Raw genomic sequence first — 19,237 nt, forward strand, 5'->3', positions numbered from 1 at the left:
GGGAGTGGGAGAGGGAGAAGCAGGCTCCCCGCAGAGCAGGGAGCCCGATGTGGGACTCGATCCCAGGACCCTGGGATCATGACCTGAGCTGAAGGCAGTCGCTTAACCAACTGAGCCACCCAGGCGCCCTCTTTTATTTATTTTTAAAGATTTTATTTATTTAGTCATGAGGGACAGAGAGAGAGAGAGAGGCCAAGGGAGAAGCACGCTCCCCAAGGAGCAGGGAGCAGAACTCGATCCCAGGACCACAGGATCATGACCCAAGCTGAAGGCAGACGTTTAACCATCTGAGCCACCCAGGCGCCCTGAAAACATCCCTTTTAATCCCTTGCTTCCTTACTATCTGACCGATTTTCTCTCTCCCTCCTTTCCCTCCCTTTCTCTCTCACTCCCCTTCTCTACCCTCCCCCCAACCAGGTCTTTCCCTCTCTCTCTCTCCCTTCTCTTTCTCCTCTCTCTGTCACTTTTCGCTTTAATGAGCTGGCAGTGAGAGGCTAAGCTTCCAGGAAATTAAATATTCAAATTTTAAAACCTGTTGCTCAGAATTGAAACAGAACATAAATGTTAACGAAGTACAGATGACAGAGCTACCTACCTGACCTAACCTTACACTTTCTCCCTTTCACTTCAATATCTTTAAGTGCGGGGTGCCTGGGTGGCTCATCAGTTAAGCATCTGCCTTTGGCTCAGGTCATGACCCCAGGGGCCTGGGGTTGAGTCCCAGGTCAGCAGCATCATCATCAACATCATCGGGCTCCTTGCTCAGCGGGGAGCCTACTTCTCCCTGTGCCTGCAGCTCTCCCTACTTATGCTCTCTCTGTCTCTCTCTGACAAATAAATAAATAAAATATTTTTTAAATAGTAATAATAATAATATCTTAAAGCACCTAGGAGCACTTGCATTAACATTCTTCCCCTAGACTCCTGTTTACTAGTTTTTAAATTTTTTAAATTTAAAATGTTTGTAATTAAACATTCAATAATAGGCACAGGTCTTAAGATTCCTGTCCAATGACTATTCACAACTATCTGCACCCACGTAGCCATCAGCCAAAACAAGACGTGGCACATTTGCATGGACCTCAGGAAGTTCCCTCCGGTTCTTTCCTCAACACGGTCCCTCCCTCTCCAACCTACAATTATTTTCTGATTTCTATCAGTGTAGAATAGTTTTTGCCTTTTCTTGGACTTCATATAACCCATATAGTATATGTTCATTTATGTCTAGTTTCTTTGACTTCACACAGTGGTTTTGAGACTCATCTGTGTTGCTGTGTGTATCAGTTGTTGGGAACTGTGAACAACCACAATTTATCCATATTCCTGTAGATAGACATTTCAGTTGTTTCCAACTCTTAGCTATTATGAATAAGGCTGCAATGAACACTTTTGAATAATAAATTTGTGGACACATGTTTTCCTTTTTCTTCATTAAATACCTAGGAGTAGAACTAACAAATCAGAGGATAGATATGTGTTTAATTTCATTAGAAATTGCCAAACGCCTCTCCAAAGTAGCTGTACCATTTTGCACAATCACCAGCAGTGTGTGCTTCCAGCTGCATCACATCGTCCCCCATGCTAAGTAAACTTAGTCCTTCTCTTGTTAGTCATTCTAGAGGGTGTGAAATGGTATCTCGTTGTGAGTGTAGGTGGTGAGTTTAGGTTGCATTACTCCCCTGCTGACTAAGTGATGCTGAGTGCCTTTGCAAGTGTTTACTGACCATTAGTATGTCCTCCTTTTGAAAGTCATGGCTTTTTCTCATTTTGTTACTGGACTACACCTCTTTTGCTCATTTTGCTCTTGGGTTTTTGCAGTTCTTTATATCCCCTAGATACAAGTCCTTTGACACATAAAACTGGTAGAAATATTTTCCTCCCCCTCAATTATTTGATGCTGGACATTTTAATTGCTGGGTGTTGGTTTTTACTGTATTCATTTAAAGAGTGTTGGATTCAGTTTTGGCACACGGCTGAGTTACTTACAATTGATTTGATACTTTCCAAACATGCTTCTGAGCTTTGTTAGGGTGGGTTTAGAGGGGGCTTCAGTCTATGGCTAATTTAACCCCACCCCGAGATGTCCAGCCAATGCCCATGTATGAAACAGTCCTCGATGCCAAGTAGAAACACACACTAGTCCAAGCTCTGTGTGAGCTCTCCTGGAATTATTCAGCATGCTGATTTCCAGTGTGGCTTTCCCCAGCATTGTGGGGTTTAATACTTTGCATATGCAGATGAGTATTCAACAAAAGATGCTAGAGATCTTCTATAGATCTCCTAGTTCTATGGATTTCTGTGTAGTACCCTCTGCTCCAGTTTTTCATCCCACAAATTCTAGGTGCTTTGGCTTCTCTAAACTCTCCTGGGCTCTATCTGGGGTTCCCTACTCTGCTGCAATCCAGAAAGTGCCTACAGGCAGTGTGCTGGGGCACCTACAGTGCTCATGTCATATCTTTCAAGGATTGCCATCCTGCACTGACTGTTCTCCAATGTCTGAAAGCAGCTGTTTCATATATTTTAATCCTGTTTTTCAGTTTATAATAGGAGAGCAATTTTCAAGGTGGTTAATCCTACACAGGAAGATGTACCACTTTTATAGTATCCCTCTTTGTGTTATTTTTTAGTGGTTGTTCTAGAGATTAAAATATGCACCTTGAAGTTATTACAGTCTACACACAAATAAAAGCACACTAATTCAGTGTACAAAATTTATGACAGCATAATTCCATTTCCCTCTTCTGGCATTCTCGTGGTATTATATTCTATTTCTATATAAGCTGTAAACCCCACATATGTTAATATTTCTGCTTTAAATACCCAATAGTCTGTCTGTATCTATTATACATGAAGGTACCAGAAAGTTTTCCTGCATATTGGTAAAAGTATTTACCATTCCTGGTGTTCTTCATTCTTTTCATTCCAAGGTTCCATCTGGTCTTTTTATCTTTACCTTGAGGAACATTTTTTAGCATCTCTTGGCAGTTCACATCTGCTAGAGACAAATTCTTTCACTTTTTAATCTGTGTGAAAATATCTTTGATTTACCTTGATTTTTGTAGACTTCCTGCTCGAGATAGAATTCTAGACTGACAGGGTGTTTTTTGTTTTGTTTCCTTCAGCACTTTTGTGGATGTCATTCCCTTGTCTTCAAGCCTCTAGTTCTTTCTGGTGGGTATTTAGCCATAATTCATACTGTTATTCCCATGTATTTACTGTGTCTTTTATTCACTTGCTTGTGAGATCGACTGATCTTCAGTTTTCAGCAGTTTGATAATGATGTGCGTAGGTCTGGGATTTTTGTTGTTGATTCCTTGGTTTCTTTTTGTTTTGTTTTGTATTTAACTTACTTGGGGCTTGCTGAACTCTCGATTCTGTGAATTGAGGTCTTTCATCATCAATTTTAGAAGTTCTTGACCATGGTCTCTTCAAGAATGTCTTCTGCCACTTCTCTCCTCTTTCAAAAACCCCAAATACACATACATTAGACTGACATTATCCCACAGGTGGAGGAGCTCTTTTCTCCCTCTCCCCTCCTCTCTGCTCTCTCGTTAGTCACGTTGGAATGTGCCATCGACAGGGCTCCATGTTCACTGATCCTTTCTTCTGACATGTGAAGAGCTGTTAAGCCCATGTGTAAGCCCAATCTTCACTTCTAATATTGTAGTTTTCATTTCTAGAATTTCTATGTGGTTCCATGGTAGAGTTTCCATGACTCCACTAAAAATCCCCATCTGCTCATGCATGTTGTCCACCTTTACCAGTAGGTCCTCTAGCATTCTTTTTTTCATAGTTTTCTTTAAGTCCCCGTCTGATAATTCTACCACCTGGGTTACCTCTGGGTCTCCCTCTCCTGCCTATTTCCTCTCCTGATATTTGGTCACATTTTCCTGCTTTTTCTTGTGTCTTCTAATTTTATATTATAAGCCAGATATTCTGTATAAAAATACATTCATGGGGCGCCTGGGTGGCTCAGTCATTAAGCATCTGCCTTCGGCTCAGGTCATGACCCCAGGGTCCTGGGATCAAGCCCCGCATCGGGCTCCCTGCTCCAAGAGAAACCTGCTTCTCCCTCTCCCGCTCCCCCTGCTTGTGTTCCCTCTCTCGCTGTGTCTCTCTCTGTCAAATAAATAAATAAAATCTTAAAAATAAATAAATAAATAAAATAAATAAAAACACATTCATGATTGAAGTAAGTAATATTTCACTTCTTGAAAGAGACATGACCCTTCTGTCAGGCCACTGGAATGGGGTCTGAGTCAGTCTCATCTGTCATTAATCTGGGTCTGGGCTTTGGTGCAGCTTTAGTTTGATGCAGTCTATCACTGGCTTCAAATATTTAGAGGGTGGGAATCAGGACTTTTGCTAGAGCAGGGCCTGGGATCCAAGCTCAGGTGGGATTCCAGAGACCTGCCTGTGTTTCACAGCCAAGCCATGGGCTTTCAAAACCATGGGAGGGCTTTATATGTACACTGTGACTGAATAATTAAGTAAACAGGTGGCAGATGGTGTGAGCCAGGTTTCTCACTATGAGAGTAAGAGTTTACAGGTAAACAAGGGGAGGAATTTAGAATGTTCTAAGTGGCAATGGATTTGAGTTGGACATGTCAGTATGAACTCATATTTAGCTTAATATAGATATAGATGGGTATACATAGAAATATTTATAGATATGCGTATATATACAGATTAGTAAATGCACATATATTTCCTGGCTCTGTCAGCTGAGAGGGCCTACAAGCACAACACCCCAGGAGCAACAAGCACATCTAACACCTCAATCTTGGTTTCCCCATTCTCTAATAAAAGGTACCAGGGCTCCTTGGAGAAATGGCTGACTGAAGGATCGTGGCAGGAAATATACAAATAAACCTGGAGCATCACATAGTGCCAAAAGTAAGAAAGTGCTCTCTCTCTCTCTCACATATACACACATTGATGGGGTTATATCAAAGAGACATAAGAGCCAATTGAAAGAGCTCCCAATGGTCAAAGGTGGAACAATTTCACCAACAAAATAAAGTAGTAATTGGATTATAACCTCAAGAATAAAATAAATATCCATGAGTCCATACCGTTAAGGAAAATGATTGACTAACTAAATAAATGAGGGAAAAGAGACAAATTTCCTACACAGGAGAATTCCAAATAATTTACAAAGATGCTCCACCCTTAAGGACAGAGAGCATAACTATCCACTTCTTAAGTGTGGGCTTTGAATAAGTGACTTCCTGCCACAGACTGCAGTATGGAAAGAGAGAAAAAGAGAGTAACTTTACAGTGGAGAAACTTGAAAAACACTACCTCAACCAGGTGATCAAGTTCAAATTCAACACTGATAAATCATGTACCCTTAACATGTTGTGATGAAAATGGCAATTAGCCTCTGTGGTCTTCCTCCCCAAACCTAAAACCCCACCCCAGTCATGAGAAAAATATGAGACAAATACTAATAGAGGGACATTCTACAAAACACCTCAACAATACTCCTCAAAACTGTCAAGGTCATCAAAAACAAGGGAAGTCCGAGAAATTGCCACAGCCCAGAGGAGCGAAAAGAGACATGACAACTAAATGAAATGTGGAACCCTGAATGGGATCTTGGAACAGAAAAAGGACATTAGGTAAAATCAAAGAATATGTGAATAAAGTGTGGACATTAGTTAAAAATAACATATCAATATTAGCTCATTACTTATAATTAATATACCACACTACTACAGGTGTTCATAATAGGGGAAACTCAGTGTGGGGCATAGGGAACTTTCTGTACTACCTTTGCAATTCTTCTATAAAACTAAAACTATCCCATGGGCTCCGCGATCAGAAAGGAGTCTACTTGAGATTCTCTCTCCCCCTCTCCCTCTGCCCCTCCCCTACCCCCTTGTGCTCACTTGCACTCTCTCTCCCAAATAAATCAATAAATCTTTAAAAAACTAAAATTATTCCAAAAAATAAAGTATATTTTGAAAAAAGAAAAGAAAATGGGAGCTCTCTCTCTGCTTTAAGCATGACTGCAGGTTTTTCATTTGCTAGGGATTCTCTTTGCTTTCCGGTCCCACACCTTGCTTTCTGCAGCCCAGGTGACCTCTCTCAAGCCTGTTCCTCCTCAGCCTTCCTGTCGGAGGGCAGCCTCCTACGTTGTGGGAAGACCTGGAATGAATTAGAGGAGTTTCTCTCACCTCTCCTGCCCTGTGTTCAGTCCTCAGGAATTGAAAGCCCAGAGTTGCAAAGTGTGGGGGTGGGGCGGAGGTCAACTCCAGCTCTTTCCCCACCTTCAGCCTTCCATAACTGAAAGCCTGAGGCGTATCACCCCTGAGCGCTCACTGAAGACCCGTGGGCGAGAGCTGGAGTGGACTGGCTCTTTGGTGCAGGAGCAACTGGGGCGTCTCGGGGTTCTAGCCTGTCATACCACCCCTCCTGGATGGGGCCACAGCAGGCCAGCCCGAAGTGTGGCAGGTTTCTCCTTTCCCCCCATCTGTGGCAGGTTCCTCTTCCTTGGGCCGTTCTACCCCAGAGCAGCCATGGGTCTCTTCTCTACTGCGAAGCTTTCATTACTTTCTGGAGGTTGTTTCATTTAGGTTTCCTTGTATCTTCACTCGCTGATGGGTTTTTAAAACTATGATTCTTATTTGGCTTCTGTTGGTTTTCAGGGTGACAATAATAAAACTTTGTAACTTTGTACATCTAAAGAAACAGCAGGATTCATTCCCCAACACTTCTGATGGTTCACCCCACACACACACCCCGGGGCATTAAGGTTTCTGCTCAAATATACTCTCTCCAAAGAAGCCTTGCCTGATTACCCTGTCTAAAAAAAGTCTCACCAGATATGGCAAATCCACAGAGACAGAAAGCAGATTAGTGGTTGCCAAGGGCTGGGGAAAGGGAGGGAGGAGTAGGGAATGACTGCTTAATGGGTATGGGGTTCCTTTTGGGAGTGATGAAAAAGTTCTGGAACCAGACAGTGGTGATGGGTACACAACATCATGTATGTACCTTTATGCTATTGAACTGCACACTTTAAAATGGTTAAAAACTTTGTGTATTTTGCCACAATAAAAAAATGAATAGATACATAAATGCTTAAGCAAATGAAAAAAATCTAGCAGTTTCTGGGAAGATGGAAAGATTGAACATACATATTTAATTTCACTCCTTCCCAATACTGAGCTAAAATGCTAATGAGGTATTTTTAAGGCATAAACAAAAGTTTGCAGGCTGGCAAGCAGATAGAACAGTGGTAACTAGTAGCAGATCCAGGAAAGCTGAATCTTAAACTAGGAAGGTGGAAAGCCAAAAATCAACCTGACTTAGTCCACAGAATTCTCAAAAGGCCCAGGAATCGGTAACAGATGGTTCCTCTGGAAACAGAGGTGAAGGGAACACCAAATAAGGCAGGTTGGTTGAAAGCTCTTTAAGAAACGGCTTAATTTCTCCATGCCTTCCTAAATTTCATGTGCTTGGGTTAACTCTGCCTCTTCCACCAAGGCAAAATTCTAGAGCGTTATTCTCGGAAGAGGATTTCTGAACAAAGGGAACAGAGCACTGTGGGGAGAAGATCTTAATGAAATCAGGGGATTAAGTAAACACATATATATACTGAATGCTGAAATCCTCAGCCTTTCTCCCTTACTCAGCTCCCAGAGAACCGGCTATAAATTTTCACCCACCAGGCAGGAGATTAAAAGACTTTTCTTTTCAGAAAGGGGAAAGAAATCAGAAAGAGTTATCAAGTGCTCCCCAATAGATGGCAAAGCCAGGTCACCCGACAGTGAACTCACAGTCCACAAGTACCAGTGATGAACTCAAAGCTTCTAATCAACTTTTAGGACCACACCTTTCATAGCTCAGGATCACTACTCATCAGAGAAAAAGACAAAAAAAAGAAGAACTCAGAGGAATCACAGACAATGTTAACAGAAGAAATTTTTTTTTTAATTTATTTTTAAGTAATCTCTACACCCAACGTGGGGCTCAAACTCATGACCCGGAGATCAAGAGTCGCACACTCCTGTGACTGAGCCAGCCAGGCACCCCATCGGAAGGAACTTTTAAATTAAAAAAAAAATTTAACCCAATCATCAATATCATTGGAGAGGTAAGAGTACATCCATGACAAAGAAAATACAATGCTTTTTAAAAGAGACCTTGAAAATTTGGGTGCCTGGGTGGCTCAGTCGGTTAAGTGTCTGCCTTCAGCTCAGGTCATAATCCCAGAGTCCTGGGATCAAGCCCCATCTGCTTCTCCCTCTCTCTCTGCCTCTGCCCCTGCTTGTGCACTTTCTGTCTCTCTCAAATAAATAAATAAAATCTTTTTTAAAAAAGAGAGACCTTGGAAATTAAACATAGGGATATTTATCAGAAAGAATAGAGAATAAAACATGATAATAAGAAAAAAACAAGGAAATTAGAGGTCCAGTCAAGATAATTCAATATCTGCACAGGAGAGGCTCTAGAGGAGCAAAATGAGGGAGTGAACCAAGAAAGAAGACAACACAGGAGAGAGGAAATAGAAGATCCAACACAGAGGAAGAGAGAGCCCCTAGAATGAGAGCTGGACACTCTGGGAAAGCAGAAGCTACTCAGTACCACAGCACTTTGCCCTGGGAGGGATTTCTTCAAGATAATGACATTAACAGAATAAATGATGTGACAGAAAACAGGAACTTTGGGCAATTGATAGAGACTCCTGAGTTCAGTTAGTGATAGGGACACAGAAAATCATATAAACAAGTTATGCCCTAAACTGAAAACTCAGGTGACATCAATTCAAATATATTACTTGAGAAACCACAGGTAAATCCCAAACAGCAGAGAGAGTCCAGAACAGTCACCTCTGAGAAGGGGGAATGAGGGTGGGGACTGAGAATCCCTGTTTGAACAATCACTGACAAACTACTTAACCTGCTGAACTGTATAACCTTGAAAACAGTGTACATAAAAGAATACGGGGGGCGCCTGGGTGGCTCAGTCGTTAAGCGTCTGCCTTCTGCTCAGGTCATGGTCTCGGGGTCCTGGGATCGAGCCCCGCATCGGGCTCCCTGCTCAGCGGGAGGCCTGCTTCTCCCTCTCCCACTCCCCCTGCTTGTGTTCCCTCTCTCACTGTGTCTCTCTCTGTCAAATAAATAAATAAATAATCTTTAAAAAAAAAAAAAAGAACACGGAAGATGGGGAAAGAGTGCAGAAAACCCATCTCAACAACTAAATCTGATCTCTGGAAGCAAAGAAGTCCCACAAAATTGTCCCACAAAGGAAAAAATAACGAGAACAGATGAGTTTGAGGGGGGGAAAAAAGAGCAAGAAAGAAGTAACATTACTTTCACGCTATCACAACTCTTGTCAAATGCATGGTGTCGACAGCAGAAATCCGTAGGTTTCTGGGCTTCAGTTCCCTAGTCTATACAGCAGGTGTAATAGTATCTCTCACAGGACTGTTGGTAGGCTTAAATCAGATAATGAACATGAAGTGCTTACAGTGATGGTAGACATAAATATTATTAACACAGTTAATAATTCACTCTTCTTTAAATAACTGAAATTTTTTTGATATCAAATCAACCCATTCAATTGTCACAATACTGAAGAGTTTACTTGAATGGTTACCTTGTCTACTCAAACATCAAGGCTTCCAACCCTTTCACGTAAGTCTCCTGAAAAAGAGGGAGGGAGAGAAACTGACTATCCAAGAGAAACAGAAAAATTGTTTATAAAAATATTTATCACACTAAAGAATTGACTGTACCAGAAAAACTACTCAGGTCACCATGCTTTATCTTACACGTTCCAGTTGATTATGATCAATCATTCACTCACTAAGCAAGTCAGCAATTAGAATTAAAAACTTTGTACCAACTGTACATTAACTCAGTAATGCTGAGACAAGAATTTTTCCATTTCAAAATAGGCAAAGTCTCCAACTTATGCACAGACTATCTTCTCCAAGTTCAGTGATACTTTGTTATAAAGCTTGGAAACAGTTTTCCAAAGAAATAAACTTATGAAATAAAGTTGAAGCCCTGGGCAATCACCAAAAACCAATTTAATCCATAAGTTCTCTATTTCTGGGCCTTTGGGTTTGTTTGTTTTTTTTTTTTAGATTCCACATGTGAGATCATACAGTATTTGTCTTTCACTTAGCATAATGCCTTCAGGTTCCATCCATTTTTTATTTTTGTAAAGAGCATGATTTCTTTCTTTTTTATGACTGAATATTCCAGTGTATGTGCATGTATCACATTTCCTTTATCCATTCATCCACTGATGGATACTCAGGTTGTTTCTATGTCTTCATTGTAGATAATGCTGCAATGAATATGGGGATGTAGATAACTCTTTAAGATAGTGATTTCACTTCCTTCAGATATATACCCAAAAGTGGAATTGCTGGATCATATGTAGTTCTATTTTTAATTTTTTGAGGTAGATTTTTGATTTGTAGTTTCTGCTCTACTTCTAGTTAGTACAGAAGCTTATCAGCAGCAACTTAAAACCATGTCTCCCAAAATTATAAAAAAAAAAAAAAAACCCTTTTAAAAGAGTCAGTATTCAGACAAAAAGATCTGATTAAAACCTAATATTTCTCAGGCGCCTGGGTGGCTCAGTTGGTTAAGCGACTGCCTTCAGCTCAGGTCATGATCCCAGGGTGCTGGGATCGAGTCCCACATCGGGCTCCCTGCTCTGCAGGAAGCCTGCTTCTCCCTCTCCCACTCCCCCTGCTTGTGTTCCCTCTCTCGCTGTGTCTCTCTCTGTCAAATAAATAAATAAAATCTTTAAAAAAAAAAAAAACCCTAATATTTCTCTAGCTCAAATGCAGTTACCTATTCTTAGATATTTCAGAAGTAAAATAGATATAAAGGTACCCAACACAATAACAAATTATTTTAGGCACCAAAATAATTGCAAAAATAACTGAAAATTATAGGATAAAACTACAGAATTTAGTAAACAACATATTCAGTGTCCACAATGATCCTGATTTTCATAGTTTAAAACCTGAGAGAAATTTACCTAAAAAGAACTCCTTTAGTTTTTCCTTACTCTAAGAAAACAAATCAATCTCTATAATATACCTACACAGGAATAAAGATTAATTTATGAGAGAGAGAGAGCTGACTCCAAGCTTTTTGGAATGACTGATAATCTCATTTCTTCTTCCAAACACAAAATTCAAATAGACTGTCACCTTAAATGAGATTTGGCATAAAAAGCACTTAAGCTCCAATCTAGCATCAGAAATTATTCCATAAATGTTATTTCTCTTGAGCACCCTTTCTGCTCTAAAATTCTATACCCCCAGTAAAACCAACTTACTTTATTTCTTCATAATGATTTCATTTTATGTAAATTTACTAAGGCAATACAAATATTTGCTAGAACAAATGTAGGAGGTTGAAGAGCTGATAATGACTACTGACAACAGAAGCAGAGACACAGGTAATGTCATCAGCCAAGGAGGTAAAAGCATCTCTAGACTACCTACTACATTAACACAATATTCTTGACATAAAGATTTTTAGGTGAGGTCTTTATGTGATATTTTTGAAAAATATTTGTATATCCAAGAAAATTTAATCACAAGTAATTAAATCTATTTTGAATTTTGTTTCAAGAATGTTTTCTGTTAAAAGAATAATGTTCATGGCACCTGGGTGGCTCAGTAGGCTAAGCGTCTGCCTTTGGCTCAGGTCATGATCCCGATCCCAGGGTCCTGAGATGGAGCCCCACATCCGGCTCTCTGCTAGGTGGGGAGTCTGCTTCTCCTTCTCCCTCTGCCCCACCCCCTGCTTGTGCTCTCTGTCTCTCTCTCTCTTAAAAAAAATAAAGAAAATCTTTAAAAAAAATTAAAAAATAAAAATAAAAGAGCAATGTTCAATATCTCTGCATTAGTAATAAAACATGAAACCCACCAAGGAAAAGCAGAGCAGGAACCTCAATATATCACTTTTTATTTTATTTTATTTTATTATGTTATGTTAGTCACCATACAATACATCATTAGTTTTTGATGTAGTTCAATATGTCACTTTTAGAAACCTATACTTACGTGAAAGTAAACATCATCAATTCCAATCATATTCCAAACTTTTAGGAGAAGTGGGTGGGTAGAGGAACAAGAGGGCATAAAAATTTTGACACTGTTTCTATGGTGCAGGTTTATATTTTAATGTTTTCATTCTGAAAAGCAAATAGGCAAATTGAGACTTCCATCTGGCTTGTCAGAAGGGCTGTCATGAGTACTAATAGTCCCAGGTTAACATTTTAATAAACTTTTCTCTCATTTCTTCAAGTATCTGAGACAGCATTAAAAACTACAGAACATGATGCCACTGCTTTGGAAAAAGTCTGGCAGTTCCTCAAAAAGTTAAACATAGAGGATCCCATGTGACCCAGTAATTCCTCCCTAGGTATACACCCAGAAGAACTGAAAACATGTCCACACAACAATTTTCACAAATGGTCATAGTAGCATCATGCACAATAGCCAAAAAGTGGAAACAACTCAAACATCCATCAACTGGTAGATAAATAAAATGTGGTATATCCATACAATGGAGTATTATTCTGCCTTAAAAAGGAATGAAGTGGGACACCTGGGTGGCTCAGTCAGTTAAGTATCTGACTCTTGGTTTCAGCTCAGGTCAGGATCTCAGGGTCATGAGAACAAGCGTGGGGTCAGGCTCCAAGTTCAGCAAAGAGTCTGCTTGTCCCTCTCCCTCCCCCTCCGCTCCTCCCACGCTCACACTTTCTCTCTCTAAAATAAATGAAGAAATAAATAAAAATTTTTTAAAAATTTAAAAAGTAATGAAGTGCTGATATGTGCCACAACATAGACAAGCCCTGAAAACAGGCAAAGTGAAAGAAACCAGACACACAAGGCAATAATATATGGTATGATTCCATTTATATGAAATACTGAGAATAGTCAAATCCATAGACAAGTAAGCAGAGTAGAGGCTGCCAGGGGCAGGGAGAAAGGAGAAATGGCAAGTGACTGTTCAATGGGTACAGTTTCCTTTGAGGGTGATGAACAAAATCTGGAACCAAATAATGGTGGCGGTTCCACAAGATTGTGAACATCCTTAGCACCACTGAAACTTTTTCATTATGTGAATTATATCTCAATTAACACAAGAAACTCTACATCACAAAACATAGATGTTAACATCCTATCAGAGAAATGTGGATTATTTTGGTATCCCATTAAAAACCTTATGGTTAATTTCATAAGGGAATTATTAATATTTTATTATTATGTTTATTATTATTTTATTAATATTTTAATTATAAACTTTTTTAAAAGATTTTTTTCAATTTTCAATTTCAAACCCACAACCCCGAGATCGAGAGCTCCACCCACGGCGCCAGCCAGGCACCCCTCAAAATTAAACCTTTTTCTATAATGTCAATGTCATACTTAAGATTTCCTATTTGTTAGGAATTCTCATAAAACGCTTAGCACCAGCTTTGCAATGCTTAGTCTGCCAAGGTAGGAATCAATTTTATATAATATCTAGACAATTCAAGTCAATTTTTAAATGGAATAAATATCTTATTAAACTTGTCTTACCAATATCCTGTGTTAAATTTTAGTATAGGAGAGGAACGTGTTTATTTGTGATGAACAAGATCAGCAAAAGATAAAAAACTTTTTAAATAGCAAAATTTACCTGGTTTGCTTTAGCACTCATGAACTTATCTCTTGACATTTTTTTTTAATTTTAGTATTTAATAGAGAAATGCAACATTTAAAAAATGCCATGTCAAATGCAATAGCAGCCCGTTAATTTATTTTACTTCAGATACAATAGAAAATGCCACTTCTGGGGGAGCCTGGGTGGCTCAGTCTGTTAAGCATCTGACTCTTGGTTTCCGCTCAGGTCATGGTCTCAGGGTCGTAAGATCAAGCCCCCCATCAGGCTCTGCACTCAGCGCAATCTGCTTGGGATTGCCTCTCTCCCTCTCCCTCTGTCCCTCCCCCTGCTCACGTGTGCTCATGCTTTCTCTCTCTAAATAAATAAATACAATCTAAAAAAAACGCCACTTCTGCTGAACCTGATTCTAGGTGAGGCCAACTTCGGTCACCTACATAACCATATGCCCAATGTTCATTCACAATCTTCCTGGCTGCTCTTAACAGGGTTTGAGTACAGTAGGCCCTCAATATACATGAATTAATTACATAAATTATCAGATTAAATAAAAGTCTCAACTTAAGATAATAAATCTCTTCTGCACCTGTGCAAACCAGGCACTGGAACCAGATGTTTATACATATTATTACTCATTTCAACCTCACGATACTTTACAGACAGGTTAAGTAACTTACCTAAGGTCATAACATAGTCAGTTGTAAAGCCAGAATTCAAACCAAGGTCTGCCAGGGATACACTCGGTTTTGCTGAAACATTCCAAGTATTGGCTACAAAGGAATGTATTTTCAGTTTAATTGGCAAACACTCATATTCTCTCTTGAACATGGCTTCAAAGTGTTTAGGGAATGAGAAAGTGCTTGAAATGTGCTTGAAGAGAATATTATTGAAGAACAAAGTGAAGTGTCTGGGAGAACGTGCAATGCACTGTGTGCCCATTATGGTGCCACGTGCTGTGCCGGCTATTTTTTTTTAAGATTTTATTTACTTATTTATTTGTCAGAGAGAGCACAAACTGGGAGTGGCAGGCAGAAGGAGAAGCAGGTTCCCGCTGAGCAAGGAACCCAATGCGGGACTCGATCCCAGCACCCTGGGATCATGACCTGAACCGAAGGCAGATACTTAACTGAGCCACCAGGCATCCCTGGGCTGGCTATTTTAAATGCATGAACACTTCATTGTTAACAACAATCCTGGGACACAAATATTGGTACCTCATTTTTTACATAAGATGAAACTGAAGCTTAGAAGGTTCAAGAAGGTCCAAGTTTACAGAAGTCGCAAGGCACAAAATTGGGATTAGAAATCAAATTCAGTCCATCAAGAAGTATTTACTGAGTGCTTACTAGATATCAGGGCTAGAAGAAGCACTTAGGATAGAATACTAGAGATCCCCCACATACAGCTCAAAACAAACCCATTTTCTTTTTGCTTAAGGAGTAAGTCATTGGAAATTGCAAAATCTCAATAGATTTTTCCTTTAATAGTTTTGTTTTCAGTAATTACTCATGCTTTGGTTAGATGTGTTAAGTACTGCCCCCTAAACTCCAAAGTTAACTGCCAGGAAGATTGAACAAACCTCCAGCAGCAAATGTAAAAATGGAAGCGAATTCTGTCCTACATGCATGATTTTGAACATACTGCTGGATGTAGAGGACCACTTTGGAAAATAAACTTCACATGTTCTGGAGGATGGATTAAACCCTTTAGCATTCTGTGAAGCTTCTGAAGGTCTGGCAGATTTTAAATGACAACAATGAAATTTCAAAAAGAACAGGATAAGTCAGCACCAGAACTAGTTTAACATTAATAATAAGTGATCTAATAAATAGGTCTATGTTTGCCCAGTCAGGTTTTGCTTATTATGTCAGTTGGAAAGCCGGAAGGAAACTGGTTTTAACTCCCATCAACTTGTATCAGGACAACATCACTTTATCAGAAATGTAGCTGATGTCAGCGTAACAGAGGCAGTTCAAATTAAAATTGACCTTTCTTTTCCAACTATTTTTGCAATTCATTCATGGTATAGAGTTGAGAGCAATTACCATTTGTCGTGAGCTTTCTATGTGCCAGACATTACATGAAATTTTCTCATTCGATTCTCACAGCCACCCTGTAAGATATTAACCTTGTCTTTTAGAGGAAAGAAGTTTTGAGAAATGAAGTGACTTTTCTAAGGCCACATAGCCTGTAAAGAGGCAGAACCAAGGTTGAAACTCAAGAAAGAGGTCAGTTACCATCATGTTCCATAGCACTAAAAAGCTGTCAGTTTCTTATCTTGTACAGAAAGCAGAGTAAAATAGTGATTTGGATTATAAACTGTTTTAGTACCTCGAAAGTAGTGTAGAATGATGTTGACCTTTTAAAAATTCCTAGGAAGGTCATTGTAAAAGACAATATAAAATGCCTTGAAGTCAAAGTATTAGTCTTTCAATAACATTTAAAAATAACAAATAAATAAATAAATATAACACTTAATATTATGAACAGAGAACCAAGTTTAAAAAAAAAAAAAAGTTCTATTCCAAAATAATGGTGTTTAAGAGACTGCACCAGTGCAGGCTGGCTCAAGACAACACTTCCCAGTTAACTCCATGGAAAACTAATCCCTATAAAATATTGAAAGACAATGAGCTTCCATTGTTAAACAAGCTTGAGAAATGTTGCACTAAACACTAAACCAGTCTTCTTTCCAGTTACAAATAGTACAATGTAGTGCTTGAAAATCCTCCGGAGCCAGTTTATCTGAGATGGAGTCCTGGCTCTTCTACCTGCTAAGCCATGTTAGTAACTTTGGGCATGTTATTTTACCAATGTGGACCTCAATTTTCTCATCTGTAAACAAAAGGAGGTAATTGCAGAAGACAGACTTGTAATACATGTGGGATTGCTAGAACAGAGCCTCAAAATACTAAGTACTAATGTTAAATTGTTAGTGGTAATATTAGCTGATGAAAGTTGATGTTTATGGTTAATCACCAAGTGGGAAAGGGATATGGTATGCAGCTTCTTCTCAAAATTATCCTGTGGAACCCACTTTTTCAAAGACCATCAAAAGACTGGTTAATGTCTTTAAAACAAAAACCAAAACACACACAAAAAAAACATACTCTGAGAAATAATAGAGAATTCTAAAATAAAATCTGTTAAAAAAAAAAAAAGAAAACAAGGTTAGTGCTTCCCAGTTGCTGAACACATCAAGGTGCTGGAAGGGTAACACGTCCAGAGTGGGCGTGGAAGTGCTCCTTCCCCCATACCCTGTCCTACATGGCTCTTCCATTTGGCTGCTCCTGAGTTGTGTCCTTAATAATAAAGCAGTAACATCTCCTTACATGGATTCAGTGGCCAGAACTTGTACATATACTGAAATGAAATACCATTTTGTTTTCTATTCCATAACTCACACTGGCTTCAAGCCATCATCTGCCTCATCAGATCAGTCATTCAATTATCCAAAATTCTGTGTGTTACCTAGTCAGTCATCATCCAGCCTGGAGGCATCTGAATAAGAAAAAAAAAAAAAAAAGTTTTCCATTATCAAGATACGGCCATCTCTTTAAGTCTCATATCCCCTGTATAGATTTGGAAGATATTCAGATTGTGTTTTTTGCATTTGGTGTTTATTGTGCCCAGTTGCAAAATTTACAGTCATTGCTGGAAGCGCCAATTATGTTACCCTATCATTAAGAATTTTTCTAAGCGGCTCTACAACTGGGGACGCTCGCAGCTCTCGGCGCTGGGCCCAGCTTCCTTCAAAATGTCTACTGTTCACGAAATTCTCTGCAAGCTCAGCTTGGAGGGTGATCACTCCACGCCCCCAAGTGCATACGGGTCGGTCAAAGCATACACCAATTTTGATGCTGAGCGTGATGCTCTGAATATTGAAACGGCCATCAAGACCAAAGGTGTGGATGAGGTCACCATTGTCAACATTTTGACCAACCGCAGCAATGAACAGAGACAGGATATTGCCTTCGCCTACCAGAGAAGGACCAAAAAGGAACTTGTATCAGCACTCAAGTCAGCCTTGTCCGGCCACCTGGAGACCGTGATTTTGGGCCTTTTGAAAACACCTGCTCAGTATGATGCTTCTGACCTGAAAGCCTCCATGAAGGGGCTGGGGACTGACGAGGACTCCCTCATTGAGATCATCTGCTCAAGGACCAACCAAGAGCTTCAGGAAATTAACAAAGTCTACAAAGAAATGTACAAGACTGATCTGGAGAAGGACATCGTTTCTGACACATCTGGTGACTTCCGCAAGCTGATGGTTGCCCTTGCAAAGGGTAGAAGAGCAGAGGATGGCTCTGTCATTAATTATGAACTGATTGACCAAGATGCCCGGGATCTCTATGATGCTGGAGTGAAGAGGAGAGGAACTGATATGCCCAAGTGGATCAGCATCATGACTGAGTGGAGTGTGCGTCACCTCCAGAAAGTATTTGAAAGGTACAAGAGCTACAGCCCTTATGACACGCTGGAGAGCATCAAGAAGGAGGTCAAAGGAGACCTGGAAAATGCTTTCCTGAACCTGGTCCAGTGCATTCAGAACAAGCCCCTGTATTTTGCTGACCGGCTGTACGACTCCATGAAGGGCAAGGGGACTCGTGATAAAGTCCTGATTAGAATCATGGTCTCTCGCAGTGAAGTGGACATGTTGAAAATTAGGTCTGAATTCAAGAGGAAGTACAGCAAGTCCCTGTACTACTACATCCAGCAAGACACGAAGGGTGACTACCAGAAAGCGCTGCTGGTACCTGTGTGGTGGGGATGACCGAGGCCCACGATGGATGAGCACCCAGCAGTGGTGCTCCTTTGTTTCCAGCTAACAGTTCTAGAAAATAGCTTGTGACTAACAGACCCCTTGTGCCTGTCCCTGTGAGGATAGCGTTGCCTAAGCATTGCCTGCCTCTCATGTCTATCTAGTCTCTCCTTTTAGCCAAAGAAATGAACATTCCAAGGAGTTGGAAGTGAAATCTATGATGTGAAACACTTTGCCTCTTGTGTACTGTGTCATAAACAGATGAATAAACTGAATTTTTACTTTAAAAAAAAAAAAAAGAATTTTTCTAAGCAATATGTGTTAGGATCTTCAGAAATGCTTATAGCCTTTGATCAAACAAATCCATTTCCAGAATCTATACTGTGGAAATAAATAAAGAATACATGATAGAATTTTATGCAAATACATATATTGCAACATGGTTTAATAGAAAATTAGAAATACAGTTGACGCCTGAACAAAGTGGGCGTTAGGGGCATTGACTCCCACACGGTCAAAAATATAATTTTAACTCCCCAAAGGCTTAACTGATAGCCTACTGCTGAGCCAATAACATAGTTGATTAAAACTTACTTTGTATACGTATTATATACTATATTCTTATAATAAAGTAGGCTAGAGAAAAGAAAATGTTATTAAGAAAATCCTAAAAATGAGAAAATACATTTACAGTACTATATTGTATTTATTGGAAAAAAACCCACATGTAAGTTGACCTGTGCAGCTCAAACTTGTATTGTTCAAGGGTCAACTGTACTCAAAAAGTCTAATTTTAGGGGAAGGATTAAATACATTTGTTGTA

General features: G+C 39.6%; 1 protein-coding gene and 1 pseudogene across 11 annotated transcripts in view; one reads left to right on the forward strand and one right to left on the reverse strand.

The window, feature by feature from the left end:
• SHLD2 (shieldin complex subunit 2) overlaps positions 1-19,237 on the reverse strand; it is an 82,376-nt gene that overhangs the window by 46,053 nt on the left and 17,086 nt on the right. For 7 of the 11 annotated variants that reach the window (XM_081823951.1, XM_081823947.1, XM_081823940.1 and 4 more), the window contains exon 2: positions 9,607-9,653. The gene's annotated coding sequence lies outside the window, so the exon portion shown is untranslated. Of the gene's footprint in view, positions 1-9,606; positions 9,654-11,647; positions 11,978-12,046; positions 13,245-14,329; positions 15,972-17,056; positions 17,362-19,237 lie in introns of those variants that run through there. The other 4 variants (XM_081823941.1, XM_081823943.1, XM_081823950.1 and 1 more) reach the window with 4 other exon arrangements.
• LOC102735036 (annexin A2 pseudogene) lies at positions 17,359-18,716 on the forward strand (annotated as a pseudogene).

The sequence above is a fragment of the Leptonychotes weddellii genome, chromosome 6 (genome assembly GCF_054177405.1).
Source record: "Leptonychotes weddellii isolate Sample4059 chromosome 6, ASM5417740v2, whole genome shotgun sequence".
In the NCBI taxonomy this organism is placed as follows: Eukaryota; Metazoa; Chordata; class Mammalia; order Carnivora; family Phocidae; genus Leptonychotes; species Leptonychotes weddellii.